This window comes from Lycorma delicatula, chromosome 1 (assembly GCF_047948215.1).
Source record: "Lycorma delicatula isolate Av1 chromosome 1, ASM4794821v1, whole genome shotgun sequence".
Classification (NCBI taxonomy): domain Eukaryota; kingdom Metazoa; phylum Arthropoda; class Insecta; order Hemiptera; family Fulgoridae; genus Lycorma; species Lycorma delicatula.
This window is the reverse complement of record NC_134455.1, coordinates 134,440,265-134,464,087: the sequence shown is the minus strand read 5'-3', so window position 1 is coordinate 134,464,087 and position 23,823 is coordinate 134,440,265. Positions and strand designations below refer to the sequence as shown.

General features: G+C 30.8%; 1 pseudogene; it reads left to right on the top strand.

The window, feature by feature from the left end:
* LOC142317646 (uncharacterized) overlaps positions 1-23,823 on the top strand; it is an 85,414-nt pseudogene that overhangs the window by 46,909 nt on the left and 14,682 nt on the right.

Below are 23,823 nucleotides of genomic sequence, written 5' to 3'. Positions count from 1 at the left end.
TTATCCCAGTTGGCTTTCCTAAAATTCCATCTAGGTAAGGGAAGAGAACAGTTGATGGGAATTGTAGTGTGGTGACTGTCTGAGTGTGTGTGTTTTGAGAATTTGGAAAGTTATCAAGTACTTCTGCAACAGTGTGGTGTAGTTGTGCACCTATGGTTATAAAAGTTAGGTCACGCTTTTGCCTTTCCTCCATCTTTCAGAATGAAATGTGAGTTTCTGCTTAGCATTAGTTTAAGGTTGCTTCTCTCTGCCCAGTCTACTAGGGATACGCCTTGTGTATTGTTGTCATTATATCTCCATAATTGGTGGTGTGAGTTAAAATCTCCCATGATTAAAAACAGGGATTAGAAGCATTAACAGCATTTGGAGGTTTATAAATATTGACGATTGTCATTTCTTCGAACTTTACAGCTAGTACAAAAAGATCTTGTGAGGAAGGTGAGTGGGTTATTGAAACATTATCAATATCTATTCTAATATTTGTAGCAATTCAATATTTTGAATGATTTATTGCTGCAGTGAGACTATACCCTCACTGTATACTGTACTGTCACGAGACTGTAGCCTTGTGATTGAATTTGGAAATTGTCAGCTGTGTGTGTTTCCTAGATTGTGATGATGTTAAGTTTGTTTAATTGCTAACTTACTAATGTATTCACTTTTACTGTGGTTGATGCCTTCTGTGTTGATTTTCATACTCTTATTTTGGAGCCAGTTGTCAAAAAGTCCTAAGAAGGACTGTTACAAAGTTTCGTTTGCCTTGTTTTCATTGCAGTGTTTTGCCAGGAGATCAAAAGAATGAAAAGACAATCTGGCAATTCTTTATCACTGCTCATTTAGTATTAACCAGGTGGCGTGTGTAAAATTCTGTCACAGACTCTAACAGTTTTACCTCCCATTATATGGTTATTAGGTTTGTATGCTGGTTTGAATATTTATTTAAGTTTTGGTAATGTTTTCAATGATATTAGTGTATAAATACTTTATGTATATGTTTTTACTTTTCTGTGTTGTCTTGCGTATTGGTTATAAGATATTTATTTTGTTAGTGGGTTTTGATAGTTGGATTTTTTAAATATTATTAAAGCACTTTCAAATCCATTTTCAACTGCTATATGTTACATAGTGTTTATTTTGTTATTTAACTTCTTTTTTTTATTTTGTACGTACTTGCTCTATTAATTATATTTGTAAAAGTGTTAATTTTATGAGACTGAGTGTGATTTGATTTTTTATGAATTGTTATATAATTAGATGTAAGTTTTCTAAATACTGTTTAAATTTGGTTGTCCTTGTGAATTTCATTATTGACATCTAGATAATTTAACATTCTATTATTATCTATTTCAAATATGAATTTAAAATTTTTGTTATAGGAATTTAATCTGCTTAATATTATTAGATGTTCATTGATTTTCACTGGGTTATGTACAATGATGAGACTATCTTCCAACATACTGTGTCCATTATTAAAACTATGTATGGATGATGCCATATACCAGTTTATTATAAAAATCCTGTAAATATATTTCTGATATAATTGCTGATAGTGGAAATCCTGTAGGAAGTATTTTTTTGTACATAATATTTGTTATTAAATTTAAAATAGTTTTGTTGATATATGTTTCTAATAATAGTAATAACGTTAATACATTTAGGATCTCGGTTACTTTTTAATGTTTATTTTTTTTGTGGTATTGTGTATAGGTATGTAAGAATACATATTGGTTATGTCATAACTAACCATTCTAATGTGTCTATTTGAATTTGAATTTTTTAATCTATTTACTAATTTGTAACCATTTTTTATATTAAATGTAATAAATAAATTTTTTTTTTCCTAGAAATAGTTACGCTCAATAATAGATTAGTAAGTAATTTTCATTATAATATTACAGTAATGTAACAAATATTACACAATATGCATGGTTTATTTCGTATTTTTAATTTTTAACATAGTTATTTTATTATGCAGTTTAATTAAAAGAATTCAATCATGACTGAGGATGCAGGATCCGGTGAATATACTGTCATGATAAAATTAAAATAAGATATGTCTTATCTCAATATTCTGTACTATGTGGTTTATAATAATAGAATGTAAAATACTATTTAACAGTACAGATGAGTAATATGAATCTTAAAAAGATTAATTTCAGTAAAACAATTTATGTATTATACTGATTTTTACTGCGTATGTGTGTGATGAAGTAATGATCATCAGTTGTTGTATCTACAATTTGTTGTATTAAATATGTATTTGAATGGACAGTGTAATACATTATTCGGTGCGTAGATATTTCTGATATCTTAATTAACAATATATCATTCTGCCAAACTGCATTTTCACTGAAGCTTTAGTCCTTTTACTTGAATCATTTACTAACAGCTCTTTGTTTTTTACTTATGCCTTTTGTATGGTCACCTTTGTAGAGGCTGTAACTTTCATGCTGCAAGAATAATATTCAATCTTCAATGGCATCAAATATACAGAATTTGGCACGGATCGCAAAATGTGTTGATGGTGCCTTGAAATAATTTTTAAATAATTTTCACTCTTAGAATCTTTCTTTGATTATATTTTATTGCAATTGTGGAAGTTAGTATTAGAAATATATTTGTATTGTAATGGGTACAGAGGCTTCCAGATAGAAGCGAGAGAAAATGAAGAAAGGAGAAACAAATGACCAAGTGTTTCTTTCTAAAAGTGTAGAAGGTATGGAGAAAGGAAATTAATTATTATGCTTGAACAATAAAAAGGACAGGGTGGGTTCTGGTACTGCAGGTCAGAAGATATAAATACTGCCAAGGACCAGCGAAATGCCAGTTACAAGTTTTTTCAAGTTCAGTTCTGTGTGTGATAAAAGCGATCACAGTTTGCAGTAACTTTCGGAGTAAATGTTTGGTACAGATGAGTAAACAGTATTCCAAATTCCAAAAAAAATACTCTTTTTTTTTTAATTTGGTTGAAAACAAGAAGCTGTTCATTGAGTTATTTGATGGATAGGAGTAAAAGTGACATTATTCATTCACGTAGGGTAGTTCTCTTGTTAACAGTGAAAGTGAATAATAGTTGGATAAAGTGAATTGTAAGAATTGTTGATTTTTCTATTGTTCTTATTTTTAACACAATGTTGGTTATAAAACCTTTAGTCGATCAGAATTGAAATTAGGTATTTATAATTTAATTGTTATTAAATTATTTTAGTATTTAATTTAAATTATTATTTTATACATTATTAAATGTTTTAAGAATAATAAACTAACTTATATGTGTAATAAATATTTACTTGTGTTATCTTGCAATAACTTTGTCTATCTGTGAACACATGACAATATATATATTTATTTTAATTTAGTTAGGGTGATGTGCGGACTCAAATCTTTTTTAACTTTTTGTTTAAGATGTTACCTTTTTTGTAATGAGTAGGCATGCTACTTTCGTTTTCTGTTTAGCATCTGGAGGATGAATGAGGATAATGTGTATGAATGTGAATGAAGCTTAGTCTTGTGCAGTCTAGGCCAATCATTCCTGAGATATGTGAGTAAATGAAATCCAACAACCAAAGAACACCAGTATCCATGATCTAGTATTCAAATCCATATAAAAGTAACTGCCTTTACTAGGATTTGAACCTTAGAACTGTCGACTTAAATCAGCCATTGTGATGATGAGTTCACTTCTAAACCAACCTGGTGGGTTAGAAGGCATGCTATTACAATTTGTTACAAAATGGTCATTTATGCTATTTCATTTAAATTAACCCATTAAATGCCAGAAATAAATAAACACTACTTTTTTTTTATTAATTACTTTATTTCATCTATTTGTAAGTATATAAAGCTAGAAATATTTTCATATCAACAAAAAATTCAGTAATGGCTTAGTAATAAAATGGTTCGTTTACGCACCGTTGGCCAAAAGCATAATATAAAATGTAACTTTGTAAAAACATAAAAAAAACCAAACTATTTATAAAACTAGAAAAAAACAATAAAAACATTAAATTGTTTTTAGTTTATTGGGGATTTATTTTCTTTGCAGTGAATGAAATTCTTTGAAACATTTTGAGCGCAGGTGGACTTTACATTTTATACACAAAAATATTGTGTGGTTTTTGCACAGCTTACATCGTCTTCTAGCTTTGTTTGCATGTTCGGAAATAACATGCCCTACTTTGTCCGAATGAATATTTTCTGACAAACTATTTTTTGAAGGCCGATCTTTGGTTGCCAATGATGGAGAAGGAACATTATCTCCCCGAATTTCTGCGATGCACTGTGGTATTTTTATTTACTCACTTTTGATCAACGATAATACAAGGTACGACCTAAAGTCAATTTGACTGATTTTATCATGGTTTACAAGCCGATATATTTTCCACGAATTTACTATAACAGAATCGATAGCATTAGTAAGCAATGGTCACCACCACTTTTTTCCACACAATTTTATTCTATAGTTTCCAATGCCATTGTCATGAGAATCCACGCCACCCATGAATTTCGTGTATTGTGCTACCATTAATGGCTAACTAATAGTTATATCTTTTCTTTCTTTTCTGCTATATCTTTTTGTATTTGCTAATGGGTCAATTCCATTGTGATTACTGGCAACTGTCACCACTGCATTATCATTTCATCTAGCTACTGCAAAACTAGTTTTTTTATCAAATGCAAAATCGAATGTACCTCTATTCATCTTCTGCAATACTTTTGAACTCTTTAGTGGGGAATTAGGAAGCCTATTTTCTCTGACAGTGCCGGTAGCGAAATATCCTTTTTCATTGAGTAATTTAAATAGATCATATGTCGAAAAAAATTTTCAAAATAAATTCTATGCTCGTTCGGATGGGATCCAACATTTAACAGATCGAGTACTACTTGTATCCCCAGACCATATTCTGGTTTTTCTTTTTTAACACCTCCGTATGGTATAAATTGGTACAAATAATCATCAGAACTACATAAACACCAAAGCTTGAATCCAAATCTGATTGGTTTTCCCCTTATAAACATTTTTGCTGAATGCCTACCAAAATATGGCACCATTTCTTCATCAATAGATAAATTATGAGAAAAAACGCCAAACTGTAAATTACGTTTGTTTATTTCATAAAAAAATGGGCGAATTTTTGCAAATTTATCGTTCTTGTCAAGCAATTTGTTATCGGAAAGGTGCAGGTTCCTTTTTATTGCTCTAAAGGTGTTACGGCTCATTGAATTTCTGACTATTTCAACAACCTTATCTTCATCCTTACTCCAATACATTTCTGTTTGAGGTAACGTATGATAACCAGTCAGTATCGAAATTGCAATAAATCTTTTTAGTAACGCACTATTTAAAGAAAAATCATGCCGATTGTTGTCATGTGCATATTTTATACTGGACTCTAAAATCATATTCAGCAAATCATTATCAAAATAAAGGAAAAATATTTCAAGGGGTGATTTTCCTGCCAGTTTATTTTCTAAAATTTCTATTTGTCTGTTCTACTGAAATTGGCAATTCTTTATAAATTGGTTCAATTTTTTCCCATTTTGTAATGTTTGTTTTGGGTTTAGTTTTAGATTTTTTTGGTTTATCCTTGCAATTTGATATTTCAGCATCAATGTCTTTTTCTGAATGTACATGAATCTCAAACGTACCTGCTATATCAGTTGTTACTGTAGAAGGGGTCTCGATTAGCAAATTGTCATCAAAATCTTCTTCATCTGTAAGTTCATCAACTTTAGGTGGAATATAAGTCGCGTCAATAGCAGTTGCTTGCGATATGTTGTTATCTTCATCTTCATCTAAAATGGACTGCAATTCGTCAAGTGTCAGCGGTTTTTCAAAATTCCACATTTTAAAAACTACTTAAATTATACTGGCAATTAATCCACTAATTATACCACTGGCAAATAATCGGTTAAAGATTTTAGTTTGTTAGTATGATAAGAAAAAAATAGCGCCAACAAAGGAAAAGTAAGTGATTCTATAATATTTATGTTCATATCCACAGTTTGTTCTTAATGTAACATTTTTCTGACTGTTTATGTTAGCATAATAAGTGATAAAAAGTATTTCTTTTTACAGAGAGTGGATACACTGATTAATGATTCATTTGTGAATGAAGATATATTGTTTTCTGGTGTTCAAATAAAAGTCAAGAATGAAATGAAGGAGTTGGTATCTTTGTTGATAACCAGTTGTTCAGACAGAAGCTGGTTTGATAGCTGAGCATGTACGGTTTTGGTAATAATGTAGTGTTATTCTCTATCATTCATTTGAGTTATTTTAAAACTTTTCAATTTTTATGAATTTAACTTTTCTTCTGCTATGTTTAAATAAAATCTTCACTTTTTCCTTACATAGTAGACCAATGTATGAAATGCAAATATCATAATTGGTATTAATCAGTACCAATTAAACTATTGCACAGTTCATAAAAATTGTGGGTAAACTGTATTATCATTAAATAAAAATCTTTGCTGTTAGGTCTGTTGCACTACCATTAGAACTTTAAACAATACAAATTAATACAACTTTAGAATAATAATCTGTGATTAACTTATTAAATGCATTATTGAAATTTGTGTAAATATATATTGAGTGGTCTCTGTCCATGCTGTCACGCACTAAGTATCATTGAACTAGTTTGAAACTGTAGAACAGAACTTTAAAATTTGATGTTGGAATAGACTTATTTTAACTGAAACATGTTTGAGGGTGAGTCAGAAATAATTTATACTTTTGCCATAACATACCTTCTAGGTTGTGCATGTGTGAGTACACCTTGAGTGCATTGTTGTACACCTTCTGTTCTTGGGTGCTTAGGGTTTGTACAACTGCGGTCATATTTGCGAAATATGCTCCTGATCACATCATTTCCCTTCCCGTTATTACAGTGTAAACATATCCACCTGCTAGACCCAAGGAGGAACAACGAGCAGTGACTGTTTTCTCTAATCAGAGGGTATGAAAGGGGCTGAAATTCATCGTAGACTTTTGTCAAAATACAGGTACAGTGCTTTATCATATGAAAGTAATTTTTCTTGGGTCGAGAAGTTGGAAAGTGAAGTTATTGGATCGGACAAGTGTAACTTGTGAAGAGGGAGCAGGATGTCTCTCAACCTCCACTATTATCGACAAGATTCAGTAAACTGAAGAGATAGTTCAGGCAAAAATGTGAATTACTATTGATGAGGTTGAGCTTCTTTGAAGATCTGTCATGATTCTTCCCATGAAATTATCCACGATGAACTTGGTTTCTGTAAAGTCAATTGTCGAGAAAGTGTTGCTGTATGACAACACCTTCTGCACACAGCTCACCATACCGTTGAAATCATCAAGTTGGACTGGTGGAACATCCTCCCTACAGTCCAGAACTTACTCTTCCACTTTCATCTGTTTGGGCTGTCAAAGATGCTTTGTGAAGTCATTAATTTAGCAGAATAGACTTGCAGGATTTGAACCGATGTGCCTTCCCCTTGTAGGATCAAAATATTTCATTAATTAAAATTTTATTTGGCTGTAACTCTGGAACCAATGAAATATCACTTGTTATATATATCGTTGAAAAGTTCTCAATGAGGGCTTTTTACTGCAGTTAAGAAAAAGACCAAATTCCAAATTATTGGGATTTTGGGCTTTTTTTGGACACTTTGGTCCAGTTGATTGCAATCAAAAGGGGAGGTGCACAACTAGATGTTACAACAGTTCTAAATCCAAAATTTCAGCATCCTATGGCTAATTGTTTTTGAGTTATGCGAGGTACATACATATGTATGTACAGACATCATACTGAAACTAGTTAAAATGGATTCAGGGATGGTCAATATGTATATTTCTGGTGAAAGCTGAAATCCAATATTTTTTCTCGATCACAATACTTCCTTTACTTTATACAAGGAATGACAGATAATGCGCAGAAATCTTATTGAAAAGCTTACTGCTATCAATCATTTCCTATATGTATGCAATGAATTATTTTGAATAAAATAAAAGAAAAAAGATATTATATTAGCTTGAGAACAGTACTTGTTTGTGTTGTCATGAAAAAAATCTATCAGTATGTGCTGACTAATATACCTTAATGCCTGTGACAGGAGTGCTGTGTCTATGAAAATGTGTAGCATGGATTGGGATTGCTACAAAACGTCTGATGAATATTTTCAGATTATGAAGAAACTGTTAAAAGTATTAATGAAATTCTTTTATAAAACAGGAATATTTTATAATAAAAAGATATTTAATTTTTGGCAATAGAATTTATGACTACATGGATAGGCTCTTTATAGCTTTATACATTTGTATTTTACATTACTGTTTATTTGTGTTGTTTTTTTAGGATGTATTTTATTTTATGTTGTTTTAACATATAAGGCTCTTTACACTTTGGTATATGCACTCTGATGATTTGTTTGTGCTTGTCCTGTGTTGCATAAGGCTCTTTGTACTGTTGCAGATTTTTTTAGCTATTGTTTCTCAGGTAAATTAATTTTTCATTACTTAAGTTCCCAATACTGTAAGAAAAATTCAATAAAATTTAATTTCCAATACTGAAGAAATCATTTAACTTACATGATGTTTTTTTTTACTAGTAAATCATTTTGTTGTTATTGTTTATTGAGTATCTCTTTAAAAAAATAACCAATTTGTATTGTAAAACAATCTGATCAGTCTTTTTGCCCTGCATTGTATAATAATTCATTCAAACTTTACCAATATTAAATGCAACCTTTCACTGTTTTATCTATTTATTCTCTTCAGTATTAATTTTACTGCAGTTTGCTTTTTCATGTTTACTCATATATTGAAATAAAGCAATGATAGAAAAAATGAAAAAAAATTATATGAACTGTTTATATAACCATGATTATAAATAAAGGTGGAGTGATGATTCATTACATTGCCCAACAATGAAAATGTTTTGGACTCAAAAATGGCTTATTTTTTTGTATTTCCATCTGCTGAATTCAAAAATCACCATAAAAATGACCGATTAGCTTTTGCTTTGCAGATATAATGATATGTCATTTTTTACTTGATCTACATTTTTAGTTGGGGTTTATTTTGTTTTTGGAGTTGTCACACCTGTTACATGACAAAACACAACTTTCTCCATCTGTTTGTAGGCTATACACATTATTACTGTTGCTATGACTGCAAATTTCATATTGTTTGTGCTGTGATTAGTGCAGAATTTCTGGTTTTTGAGTGCTTTTTAAGTAAAAAATTTGTTAATTCAAAATGCCACAAAAATGTGTAAATGCAGTGTATAATTTTTGTTATATTTATCGTGAAATAACATTTTTTGCCACAGAAATGCAATCTAACATTTCTTGTGAAGATTACTTATCAGATGATAAACCGCACAGACTGAGTCAACGGAATTGAGTGATCTCATTCAAGACCTTGATTTGTCCAAAGAGAAGGCAGAACTTCTGGGATCAAGACTACAGCAATGGAATCTTCTCCAATGTGATGTTAGGTTCTCACAGTACAGACATCGTCATAGGGATCTGCTTTCTTTTTTTGAGAAGATAAACAATCTTGTTGTTTGTTGCGATGTTAATGACTTGATGAAATGTTTGAATTTGAATCATGATCCAACCAACTGATTGGAGGCTATTCATAGACTCCTCCAACCTTGGTTTGAAAGCTGTATTACTTCACAACAGCAACCGTCTTCCTTCTATTCCTGTAGGTCATGCAGGTCACATAAAGGATTGAGCCCCTGTGGCCAAATGGATAAGGCCTTTTTCTCAGTTCACATGAAGGAGACTTATGCAAACATGGCAAACTTCCTAGACTAAATCAAATACGCTGAACACAACTGGAAAATCTGTGGCGATCTAAAAGTTATCGCTGTATTCTTAGGAATGCAACTGGGGTTCACTAAATACTGCTGCTTTTTATGTATGTGGGACAGTAGGGATAGGAAATCACATTATATTCAAGCAGATTGGCCTACATGAAATTTTAACTCCAGTGAGAAAAATGTCATTGTTGAGCCATTTGTGGGCCCAAAAGATGTTCTTCCACCCCTTCATATAAAGCTGGGTTTGATGAAAAATTTTGTCAAAAGTATGAATCGAGAAGGACAGGCCTTTAAGTACTTAAGAGATAAATTTCCTACAGTAAGTGGGTTTAAAAGTTAAGGAAGGTATTTTTTTTGGGGCCACAAATTCAATAACTTGTAAGGATCCTGCAATTGACTGAATTTTGGGAAGGAAAGAAAAGGAAGCTAGGGAAGCCTTGAAGGGAGTCATTCATGGATTTTTAGGCAACAAAAAAGATGAAAACTGTAGTCAGTTGGTGGCGATATTTCTCCAAAAATACCATCAACTCGGATGCAACATTAAAATCCATTTACTCCACTCACACCTCGACTTTTTCTCCCCTAGTTGTAGAGTGGTCAGTGATGAACACAGAGAAAGATTCCATTAGGATATTTCTGTAGTGGAAAAAGATATCAGGTCCCATTGGAATGAAGCAATGCTTGCAGATTACTGCTGGTCTGTGTGTAGGGATGCTCTGGAACTCGCAAGAGGAAAGTCAAAAGACAGCAGTGTCGAAGCCACCACATGATTCTCTTCAGACCCAACCAACTACCAGGCATTCTTCTATCAATTAAGAACTCTTAGAATGTAACTGTCATTAAAAAAATATGAAATGGACGTTGGTATATGTAATTAAAATGTATTGCTTTCTTTCTCTTAATCATAAAATAAAATACTTCCACCTATTGTATATCACAGAAACTAGAGCTAATACATTTTTTTTGTCATATTCGTTTTTCTCAACCCAAAATTAGTAAGATTCGACTCATGAAGTGAAGGAAACATTAAAAAAAAATTTTTGTTGGGCAGTGTATGTGATAATGTTAATGTAATAGAACTGTTTATTATTATGTAAACTGTGTTATTTTGTAACTGTGATGTATTTTGGATAAACCAAGAATATTAGGATAAAAGCCAAAGAAACGACCTGTTTTATCAAATTCAATGACTGGGTATCTTATTTTATGATTCAACTACGTAATTAAGATTTTTTTTTTTCTTATCTTTCGTAAGACATTATATATTGGTAAATTGTATTGTTGATCTTTCCATTTCCATTTTTACCTGAACCTCCTTTCACATTTAGACATTGAAAAGTGGTTTATGCCATAGAGGTTGTTAATAAAAGTTTAAAGCATGATAAACTAATAGATTATTTCTATATAACTTCATGATATGATATTATTCTATTTTGAAGGATATTAATGAATGACACTCTTCCCCAAAAGAAGAAGAAGAAGATCCACATCATATAGAGGGCATTAATATTTCATTGACTTGTGGCAGTTTGGAAATTCCTTCAGTTAAATTAGAACAACTTTGTGTAGAACTTGAAGAAATGGTAAGATATCTGTTTTCAATATTATATCGGTAAACCCCTACTTAAATTTAATGCATCATTTCAAGAGCTTTAAATATTTTATTGCCAGTGTTTAAAATGTTTACTTTTAAATTTTGTTGGAAATTACAATCTTTTTTTTATAAAAATAATTATTGCAGACATAGACCCAATTTGTTGTTTGACCTCTGTTGAAACTCCTATACTTGTTGAGATGAATTCATACAAAAGTATATCCACCTGGATCAGAAATACATTTTACTTTTTGATTTTTTTTTCGATTTCATATTGAATAATAGTTTTTAAATTGTCAATGAAATGAAAAACAATTAGAAAAGTTAATTGTATATAGTTTAAATATTTCTGCACGATATACAGTATAATTTAGTTTTTAGCATTACTTAATTTATTACAAGCTGGAGGGATTTATAAAAAGTAATTATTATCAGTAAATGTCAAGTTATTGAGGTTTGGGTTCTGATAATACTGATACCAAACTGGATTTATGTATTTATTTGTGAATGTACATAATTGTGAATTTTAATGCTGGGTTGTTTGTACTATTTTTAATAAATATAGTTATTTTGTAAAAACATACATTAGAACATCTTCTTTGTTGCAATAATAATAAAGATTGAAAAAAGAATTATATTAGTTTTCAAGCAATTGGGTTTGTCTTCTTAGATTCTTGGTACAGTGAAATAATTATAACTGAATTTTTATTTCTTTTATTTCCTATCCAAATCAGTATCTAAAACATTCATTTATGTAAAGAAAAAATTGTTGTTATTGTTCTTCAAACTTGACTTTACATTTATTCAAATAGTAAGCAACTTTGTAGTTAAAGAATCATTAAGTAAGATGTTACAAGAATTGCAATACACTATGAAGTACTTATTTGTCACTGTCCGTGGAAACAATAATATTTTAAAGTCCAAAGTTAAAGTCCAAATTCTTATTAGTTTATTCTGTGAAAGCGTTCAGTGTAAAAGTGCAAGACAATACTTGTAGAAAAAATTTCCTTTGTCATCTATGTTTGGGACACACCAAGTTATCCAAGATTCCTCATATCATTTGATAATGCTCTAATATGTCCTTTGGTAACTCCTTTATAATGCCTTCACCCCATTCTCATTGACTATATATTATGCAGTTTTATGTTGTATATTTAAACTAGCCAGCTTGAGTAAAGCTTGTTATTCAAAGTTCTGAAAAGTGTCATACTTTTGGGAGAAATTTAATGTTTTTGTCAGTGATGTAGCTTTGAAGCTTTGAGTATCAGTGTTTTAACTATTTATTTCATACCTTTTAATTTAACAGAGATCTAGACCTTACAGAATCAAGTTTCATGGATGCTATCATAAACAGGGAAGAAGTGTCTTATTATCATTTTATTCAAACATTAACAATAACTGTCAATAAAAAAGATTATTTTTAAATCATAAGGTTCTACTGGTGATTGTTTTGCTTTCTCTTTTATGAGTTTACCTGTTAGTGCACATAACATGTTATTCTGCCATTGCAGATTTACAGCACACATTATTTTCCGTTAGCATATCATGATTTTTCAATTAGTCACAGTTTAAAACATTAGAATCACTAATCAAGTGTCTAATGAATGAAAAAAATCCATCAATAATTTTATATGTACTATATATAGATATGTTTAGGCATATTATATCTACCATAATGTGCATCTTTAAATTTAGTGTGTTTTATTTTTGTATTTATTGCAATCTCTTTACTCAGTTAAAATTATTTAATGTTTAAATATAATAGATACATTTTATGTAATGTGGGTTTATTTGTGGTATTTGTTAAAGATTTCTCAGTTTCTTATGCAGATAAAGTCTTTTGTGGAATTCCACTATTTTTGTTTTGTATGTATTAGGCAATTTTATATTAACTCCCATTTAGTATTTCTTAGGTTCAGAATCTCATCTCTGCCTATGTTATCATATGTTTGTAAGCTTGAAGCTTATTTCATATATTTTGTTGTAGTTAACGTAACCGTAGTTTTTGCTCTTTAACTATACAAATATTATTAAAAAAATTCTTAAACTAAATTCCCAGAAATTATTCTTTTGAACAGCTTTTTACTACAATGAAAACTGTAAATATCAGAAGCAACCAATTTTTTTTCTTCATTTAATTAGTTTTAAAAAATGGCATCTTAGAGAAAAATATACCAAAAATAAATGACTTCATTTAAAAAAAATCCCTTTTGTCACGCCAGACGGTGGAGGTAAATTCACCAATGCTAAGTAGGGGATAAAAAATATTTCCACCTTAAAGTTAAGAAAAACTTCAAATTTACTCAATATAACAATGGTTGCATGTGAAAAAAGTTTCACATGTTACACATATGACAAGCATCTTCTTAAAATTCCAGCAACATTTTTGTCATCCCTTGCCGTAAGGGCTGGTCATATCAAAAATTGTTACAGACAGAAGTTTTAGGTAATGTTTAGAGGACTAACGACCACTTTAAACTGATTTAATACTGTGCCTATTAAGAGAGGTATGATTTTTTTTGTCTTCAAAGCCCCATTTTTTCCACCCCCTGGGCGATTGGTTGGTGATATCATAAAACTTAACTTAGATAAATTTTTGGCGCTTATCCAAAAAATGGAAGGAACTTTAAATGAATTCTATATTTTACTTAATAAGAAAGTTATAGTATAATTTTGTTTTTTCAAAAAAGCATCCCCATTTCCACCCCTATGATCCAAAATTGCCTATTAACGAACACAACTGAGATTTTGGGTCGTTATATTTTATGTATCAGTTTGAAAGTGATTGCACGAAATTACGGCATTTATCGTGTCTACAAGAAAGTGAAGTATATATGTATAAACTTTTGAACTGATGGTGGTTTTGGGGCCTGGGGGATGTGAATCGCGAATATATGCCAAAATTTTTCGGAAGTTGAATCCATGGTACCCATTGCAATAGGTAGCTTTCTCATGAAATCTACCTAAAAAAAATCATATTTTAACACAAATTGCACCCTTATACCCTATGTAACTTAATTAATATGTAATCTGTTTTTTTCTGTTAGTTATATTACACAGATTGAATTAATTAATATTGAAATGAAGGTGGTACATTTTGTTTTAATGTACATATTTTGACCAAGTTTTTAGTTAAAAAAATTTTGTAATAAACTCACAAATATTTTTTTACAGTATAATCCTGTATTATATAAATGTTTTTGCTTATGGAAAAATAAGTATAAAAATTATCCACAATTCATCTTCATTAAAACGTATTACAATATTGTAACATGTTTTTTCCAAACCAAATGTCTTAGATTTCAGTTAAGTAGCTTTTCATTGTGGTCTTGCGAAAATAGACAACTTATACATATTATTTTATTGAAAATAAAATTATTTTTATTTATGTTTACTGGGTAATCCATTTTTTTAGATTTTTTAAAAGCATGTTTTTTGTTTTATTTTATACCTTTTATTAATACGATGTTTAAAAATTTGCGGGAGTAAATATAATACGGGAGTTTTCAATATCTTTTACAAGGGTGTTCAAAGCGTTACATTGGTTGATCGACTACGTAGATGTTCATCCCAAAAAACCTACTGTGCATGTCTACTACTCTCGGCCTTATCTTCAGCGAATGTCTACTATCTGTTAACCATGAACCGTGGAACGAAAGTGAGCTAAAGAAAAGCATGTAAAAATAGGTTATTTCAACTGTACTTTGAGTTAAATAAATTATTTCAACTGGAGCTAAGGTAAATTTATCCAGCTTGTTTATCTTTAAATTATTGATATTTACTTCTTATGTATTGAATTAAAATTAGATTTGTGGATTATTGCTGTGCTAGAATGAAAACAAATTAAATTTATTACGTTCAGTACATTTATTTTAATACTAGTTGATATCATTTGTTTATAATGCTGGGATATCTTTTTTGTTATCCATCTTGAACTACCTATCTTGCTTTATAAGGAGTGTTATAGGACATACTCCCTGAACTTCATTCAGGATACCAAAATGAGCAAAAAAGTTCTTATCGATATAAGTCCTATTTTGCTTTGTTTTCCTTATGGGTGCCATTTTGTGATTTTCAACAAAAAAATTATTTCTTAGGAACGGGTAAAACAACTTCCATTAAATTTGGCAAATCTAAGTAAGACGAGTGTCTTATTGTACAAAATAAAAAAATTGAAAATGTCACCTTCAAAAACTTCAAAATTGCAGCCAACTTAATTTTTTAATGTTTAATATAGTAATATAATGCAAGCTGATAATTTTTTGCCTGTTTTTTATTTCCTCCACTAAATGTAATAAAAATTATTAATAACTAATAATAGTAAATAAATAAAAATTATCAGCTTGCAGTATGGTGCAACTGAATTAAAATTCAAAACCTTGTTTTGAGTTTTTTGTTCAGCAAGAAGCATTTTTTATCTTTTTATGTAGTAGTTAAGCATGCTATAAAAGCTAAACAAGGTGATCATTAGTGTCTATTTTATTTTACTCTTAAATATTGTCTTTTTTAAATGTACTTAAAAAAAATGACAGAAAACAGTAGATGAAAAATTATGTTTTTTATATTTATATTTATTCTGAAAGTAACATTATTCTGATTGTGTTTCAAGTATACATTAAATTTATTTCCGTTTACAGAAAATGGACACAACAATTAATGATTCATCTGTGGATGGAGATCGATTGTGCTCTGATATTAAAGAAGAAGTTAACGATGAAATGGAAGAGAATGGATTTTTGTTTGTACCGGTAGTTAAGACGGAAACTGGTTTGAAATCTGAGGAAGTAAGTTTTTGCTAACAATCTGGTATAATTTTGTATCTTTTTTTATCATTCATTTGAATTATTTAACATTTTTTTAAACAAACTATTAAATAATTCCAAGTTAAAATTATTACACAATTCATAAAAAAATTAAAGGTAATATATATCCTCATTAAACTGATAACCTTTTTTGTTCTACTTATCTATTTTTATAAAGGAGGAGTAATATTTATAATTTTTCTTTGGAAGTCTGTCAGTTGCCAGTTCACTTATTGAAAACTGCTTCATGACTAAACAAGAAATATAATTAGAATCGTGTGATGTTTTAGAGTTAAAATTGCTAATTGCTTTAAGATTTCTTTTACCCTGATTTAAAGTAACAAGCAAGTCTTAACTTCTGCTTTTCTGTTCAGATGTTTGACTCTATTCACATAAAATATTTTTTTTTTAAATAGTAGAGAGCTAGATCCACAGTTAATATTTTTAAAGGAGAAAAAAACACAAGACTTTTAAATGTGTGGAGATACACACATTCTTTTTTTATCGTAGCCATATTGTTCTGTTGTTCCATCACCTTTTTTTAAGAAGCTATTGCCTTAAACTATTCATTTTTCACATTCAGTTCAGCTTTCATTTAAATTTTTCATTTGATATTCTTTGTTTCTGTATGATAATTTATATATCTTCTTTTGTTTGTGGATCTAATGATCATTTTGTTGCAGTTGATCTCTGACCAAATCCAATAATGAAGTTAGTTGATTGTTAGTAACATTAGGCATAACATGCCTAATAAAGTTTGACAGTTGATAAAAATTGAGTTATATTTGGCATCCAGTCTTTTTAGGTACATTGACATTGTCTTTATGGTTATGGACTGGGCCCATACACTTTATTCTTGCCATTTAATTGTCTACTCGTTTAGAGCTTTATTCATCATTTGTAATCTAAAAATCATGTGTTTTGGATCAAACCCTCCTATCACCATTTTATTGAAGAATACCGCAAACCATTCTTATTCTCTCCATTTCAGAACATATGTACAAGTGAGCAAAATTGAGTTCGGATGTATGCTAAATTAGATTGTACAAGTGAAATTATAGATGTTAACCAGAAAATGAAGATATTTTATCTTAAACCATATTGGCTGCTATTAATTAATTATTTTCCTTCATTAAATTACTTTAAATAATTCATTTTTATTTTTTCAATACTTTTGAAAATGGATTACATCATTGAAGTAGTATACTCTTTAAATTACACAATATTTTACTTTAAATTTGCTAATTAATGTAGGTAATGTCTGTATTTCTTATTTACTAGTATGTAATTGAAAAAAGGGTGTTTTGAAGTATAATTTTTTTTTACTTTCATATATTCCTTAAAACCTTTGTATGCAGCTTTTCATGATTCAGCAATAATCTGAGACACTAGTTTTTGAATTTCTGTAAAACTGTTGCCAAGTTTCCTAGACTCTTTCCAGTTAACAGAGATGATACAATTACTTGAATTTTCATTTTAGTAGAAAGAGAATCTGTCAAGTCATTATTATTTCATTCTGTAATGTTTATCTTATTTGTGATTTTGTTTAAAAACTCATTGAAAGTAGTTTTAGATATTTAGATGCTTTAAAAACAGGGATCTTCTGCATGCATCTAGTTTTCATGTTAGATTATCTGATGCATCATTGTAGTTTCTTTGTTAGACTTAATTATCCAAACATATATTTTTTTTATTCTCTTTGGAGATTTTTTGTAATTCATGGAGACAGACTATTAAACTTATGTGAGCAGCTTCTGTAGTGAAATATTGCCTCTTGCGAAGCCATTACTAGCATATTTTTATGTTTGTACGATGTACTGAATTATTAATCCACCAGGGGTTGGTCTAGTGGTAAGCACATCTTCCCAAATCAGCTGATTTGGAAGTCGAGAGTTCCAGCGTTCAAGTCCTAGTAAAGTCAATTTACACAGATTTGAATACTAGATCATTGTTATTTGGTGGTTGGGTTTCAATTAACCACACATCTCAGGAATGGTCGAACTGAAACAGGAAAAAGAAAGAAAGTGTACTAAATCATTAAATCATTCTATATATGGCTGGTACAAGCATTTATGGTGAGGCCTTCACCTTCCTTTTTGTATGGTACAAGTCCTAGATAGTTGGTAAAAGTAGAGGTAAAATTTCCATCACTTATGTGTAGTGTTGGGCATAAAGGATTGGTATAGTCTGACCTAAACAAGATAGATATTTATACAGCTCTTAACATTGGCAAGTAACACAAACAATTAGCAGAAATCCTAATGAACACAAACGAGACAAATAGCATTAGAAAAGATGAAAACTTAGAACCTGTAAAGGACCAGTGAAAATGTTAATACTGGACGATGGGGACTTATGATGTACAATTATCATGTACATTAAAAAAAGTTCCAATGTGTTAAAAAAATATTTTGAAAAATTGATGCTATCTGACAATTAGTTGATAATGATAAACGTTCTCAAAATTCATCAAAAAATGATTGTTCAAAAAAAAATTAAAACAAACCACTAACAATATAAAGGGCACAGCTTTATTCTTATGTACCATTATCTTATAACTCTTCCATCTTTATTAAATTTAATGTATGGATGCCTTATTTTATGATTCACTTACTAATTATTGTACATTTCTCATCTTTCTCATTTATCCTAATACATGTTTGTTTCATCTTATTCTCATACAAATATGTATCTTAGAAGAATGTTTTTCATCCATGTTCAACTGAATTTGCTTTTGTCTATTTTTGCACATTGAAAAGTGGTATCAGTTGGTTGTAAAATATAATTCGTGATAAACTAATAAATTGAAACATAAATTGAAGTACTTTTATTTATGTTGAAGGATGATGATGAATCACAGAGTTACTTGACAATAAAAGAAGATCCACTTCATATAGAGAGAAGTGATGATTCATTGGTTCTTGCCGTTTTGGACATTCCTTCAGTTAAATTAGAAAAGTTTGATGTACAACATGAAGAATTGGTAAGATTTCTGTTTTAATTATTATATAAATAAAACCCTACTTAAAATTAACGCTTCACTTTAACAGCTTTTCATAGTTTACTGTCATTATCTAAAATACTACTTTTAAGTTGTGTTGGAAATGATTTCGTTTTTAATGAAAATAGCTATTTCAAACAGTCAATTTGTTGTTTAACTTGCTCTGTTTATCATGAACATTCATGCAAAAGTAGATCTGCCTGTATCGGAAAAACATTTTACTTTTTGACTTTATTTCATACTTATAAATATTTTATAAATTGTAAACAAAATCAATAATAATAATAATGAAAGATAATTATATGTAGTTTATATTGCTTAATATTTCTTAACTAAATTCAGTGTTAATGTAGTTTATAGAGTTACTTAATTTATTGTAAGTAGAGGGATTTACGCAGAAACAATTGCAATTATCTATCAGTAGAATTTTGAACATTAGGTGATATCAAAATTGGTGAAATTTAGTTTACTTGTGAATGAACAGGTTTTTGAATTTTTTAAATTTTATTTTGGTGGATTATGTGTACTTTTTTTTAATAAATATAGTTATTTTGTGTCAATAAACATTGGAACTTCCCCTTTGTTTTAATAATAAAATAAAATTATTATATTAATCTTGAGGTACCTGGGATTTTCCACTGAAATTCCTGACACTGTGAAAAGATTAGGTAGAAAATAAGAAACTATTTTGATATGCATCTTTATATTTAAGATGTTTTAAAAAGTAATAATAAATTGTGTTGCTTAATAATCGTGCTTAAAAAATTATTCACTTTATAAGAAATAAAATTTTTAACAAATTTAGATTTGAGTAATAAAAAATTTAATAAAATTAAATTAACTTATTTTTACTTAGATCTTATACTTTTATACTTATAAAAAAATATTTATCCTATTATTGTAAATCTGGATCAGACAAGAGGTCAGCCAGTTCTCAGAATCAGAACAAAGAGCCAACAGTACTTGTTATTGCAGAACTATGGTTGGACTTGATGAAACTCCTTACATGACCGCTAAAATTGTACTCTTGTATCATCTTAAATGACAGCTGTGGTGCAACTATGAACTCCTTTGCATCATGGGAGGAGCAAAACTGAATAATATACTTGATGGCATGTATCAGGGTTTTCCTAAGTAGTTGGTTCTTTTGAGTTCAAATTGGAACGATGGTATCCAAAAACTTTTCATTAGAAAACAGAATACCAAAGGGAAGTGTTACCTTGTTTGCTATAGCCATAAATACTATAACAAACTGTGTGCAGAAATTTGTTATCTGTTCGTTATTCGTAGATGATTTTTCAATTCACTTTGCTTGTAGGACTTTCACTACTGCAAAGAGGCTGCTCCAGTACATAATAACCCATTTGGAATAGTGCTGTAAAACTACTAGATCATGTTCTCTATGGTGTACCGGTTTAACTATGCACATGGGTTAGATTTTTAAGATCGTGGTTTGACCAACGACTAATGTGGGTAATACATTTATTGGAGTTGATGGTAAAATGTCAGATATGGTGATAGTTCTATCTATTACTAGTTGGGGAGCTGATCGAGTATGCATGTTGTACTTGTACTGAGCTCCGATCCATTTTCAACTGTACTACGGCTGCGTGGCTTATTGTTCCACATGGTCACCACTCTTAATAATAATAATAATTATAAGTATTATTGCCCAAAGACAGGTTTTCACATGGCCTCACTCCATTCAGCTCAATTCTGTGCCATCCATTTTATTTTATAGTAACTTCCTTCCCTTTTTATATTGTCTACCATTTTCATTCATCTCTGACCTCTTGCTTTCCTCCTCCTTACAAATCCTTCCATTGCCATCACCAACAGGCAGTCACATCTCAGCCAGTGTCCCAACCAACTGTATTTTCTTCTTTTATATTATTTCAATAATTGCCCTCTCTTCTCCCTTTCAATGAAGCACCTCCTAATTCTGAACTCTCTCCGTCCAGCTGATCTTTTCCATCCTCCTCCAAACCCACATTTCAAAGGCCTCCAATCTTCTCTCCTCTCCCTTCCTAATAGTCAGTGTCTCTGCCCCATGAAGGACCACACTCCACACAAAACATTTTACAATTTTTTCCCTAGTCGCAAATCTAGTTTGCTACATAGCACTCTCCTCATTTTGCTGAATGCTTCCTTTGCCCTAGCAATTCGTACTTTAACTTCCTGATCACACTTCATATTTTTATTAATAATGCACTCCATGTACTTGAAGGATGCCACTTTCTCAACTTTATTTTCCCCAATCCTAATTGTTGTCCTTTTGGTTGATTTGCTAATTACCATGCTTTTTGTTTTCTTTGTATTTATCTTCATCCCATACTCCTTGCAGGTTTGATTTATTCTTCTCAATATTTCATTCATCATGTACTCACTTTCTGCCAACACTGCCATGTCATCAGCGAAACTAATGCACTCTACCCTCCTTATTCAATATTTATACCCGTATTATCAGTTACTCTTTTCATTTATCGTTTCCAAGTTACAGTAGAACAGAGTCGGTGACATGCAACATCCCTGCTACACCCCTCTCCAAAGTCTGCTTTCCTCCAATAACTCATTCCCAATCTTTAATTTTACCTTCTGTGAAAAGTACAAATTTCTTATTAATCTCCTTTCCCTCCAAGCGATTCCTTTTTCCTTTAAGATTTTCATCAATTTATCCCATTCCACTCTGTCAAATGCCTTCTCCAGATCTATGAAGACCACATATAAATCTCTTTGCTTTTCAATACATCTTTCTCCGATCACTATTATTAACTTTATTGCATACCTTGTTCCTTTCCCCCTTCTAAACCCAAACTGCTCTTCCCCAATTGATCTTTCTAGTCTTCTGTAAAGTCTCCCGTTCAACACTCTTAGTAGTATCTTAGCTGCATGCGATGTAAGGCTAATGGTCTATATTCCTCACATTTCAATGTATTCTTCTTCTTTTCGATTGGGACCATAATAGTAGTCACAAAATCTTCCGGCCAATCTCACTACTCTCATTTATCAAATTACACAGGCTTGTGATATCTTTAATTCCACTTTCCCCTAACCTTTCCATATCAAGTTGGTACTTCATTGACTCCACCTGCTTTCCTGTTCTTCATTTTCTTTAAGGCTTTTTCTACCTCTCCCTCCGTATTGTAACAACCTTTATCCTCCTCACACACTTCTGATTCATCTTCAATTCCTAGGATTTCTAGTATTTTATCTACTTTGTAAAGTCCTTCCACAAATTGTTTCCATCTACCTAGAACCTCGTTCTTCCCATCAACCACCTCCCCATCTTCTGTTGCTATTTTCATTCTAGTTTTACTTTTTCCCTTTTTAAATACCAGTTCCATAACTATACATCTCTTCAAACTTCCCTACCCTCTCCAATTTCTGAATATCTTCACACCTTTTCATTAATCATGTTTGCCGCGCCCTTTCTGTCTCTTCTTAATTCATTATTTAGTTTCTTGTACATCTTCTTACCCTTTTCTGTTCTGACATTCTTCCACTTTCTTCTCTCATTCATTTTATCCAGCATCACCTCTGTAACCCATTCTTTCTTTATCCTCCTAGTCTGCTTTTTACCTCCAGCATCTTTGATGGCATTTATTAGATCCTCCTTCATATATATCTATCTCGTGTTTGGATCTGTATCCTCTTTCCTTCTCTCTCTCTCTATTTACCAAATAATTCTCCTTTAGTCTTTCCCGTTTGTCTCCATCTTTCAGTACCTCCCTATTTTAAACCTCTCTACTCTTTTTCCTTTGTTCACTCTCTTCATCCTCATCTGTAACTCTTCCACCACAAGATTATAGTCCGAATCTATATCTGCACCGGGATACACTTTTGAATTTTTTAAACAATTTCTATTCCTGTTTTCTATTATAAAGTAATTTATCTGGTACCTCTCTCCATTTATTCTTGATGTCCATGTGTATCGACATCTCTTGTGGGCTTGGAATAGCGTATTACCAATTACCAAAGAGTTCTTACAGAAATCTACATATTTTGTCTCTTGCATTTTTTTACCCAAACTCTCCCACAACATTTCCCTCTGATCCTTTCCATACCACTATATTCCAATCCCATCACTATAATGCAAGCTGCTCTTCTTTCCCAATCTATCATTCTTGAAAATTATATTATATTTCCTGAAAATTATAGCATTCTTCAATCTCCTCATCTTGATGTTGGCTTGTTGGCATATACGAGGTGTGATAAAAAAATACGGTGAATAATTTTTTATTAAAAAAAGTAATAAGATTACATAGAATTTGATTTAAATTCCTTCAAAGTACTGTCCTTGGCTAGCAATGCACTTATCCCAACGTTGACTCCATGACTGGAGGCATTTCTGGAACGGGTCTTTCAGAAGGGCTTTTAGCTGCTCGGTCGTGGCCCTCTCAATGTCAGCAATGTTGTCAAAATGTTTTCCTTTAAGCACAGTTTTAATTTTTGGGAAGAGCCAAAAGTCGCATGGTGCTAAATCCGGTGAGTATGGCGGATGTAGACAGACAGGAACACTTTTTTCAGCCAAAAACTCGCGAATGAGAAGCGAGGTGTGACACGACGTGTTGTCGTGGTGAAGAAGGAAGCCATTGGTCCATTTTTCTGGTCGCTTTCTCT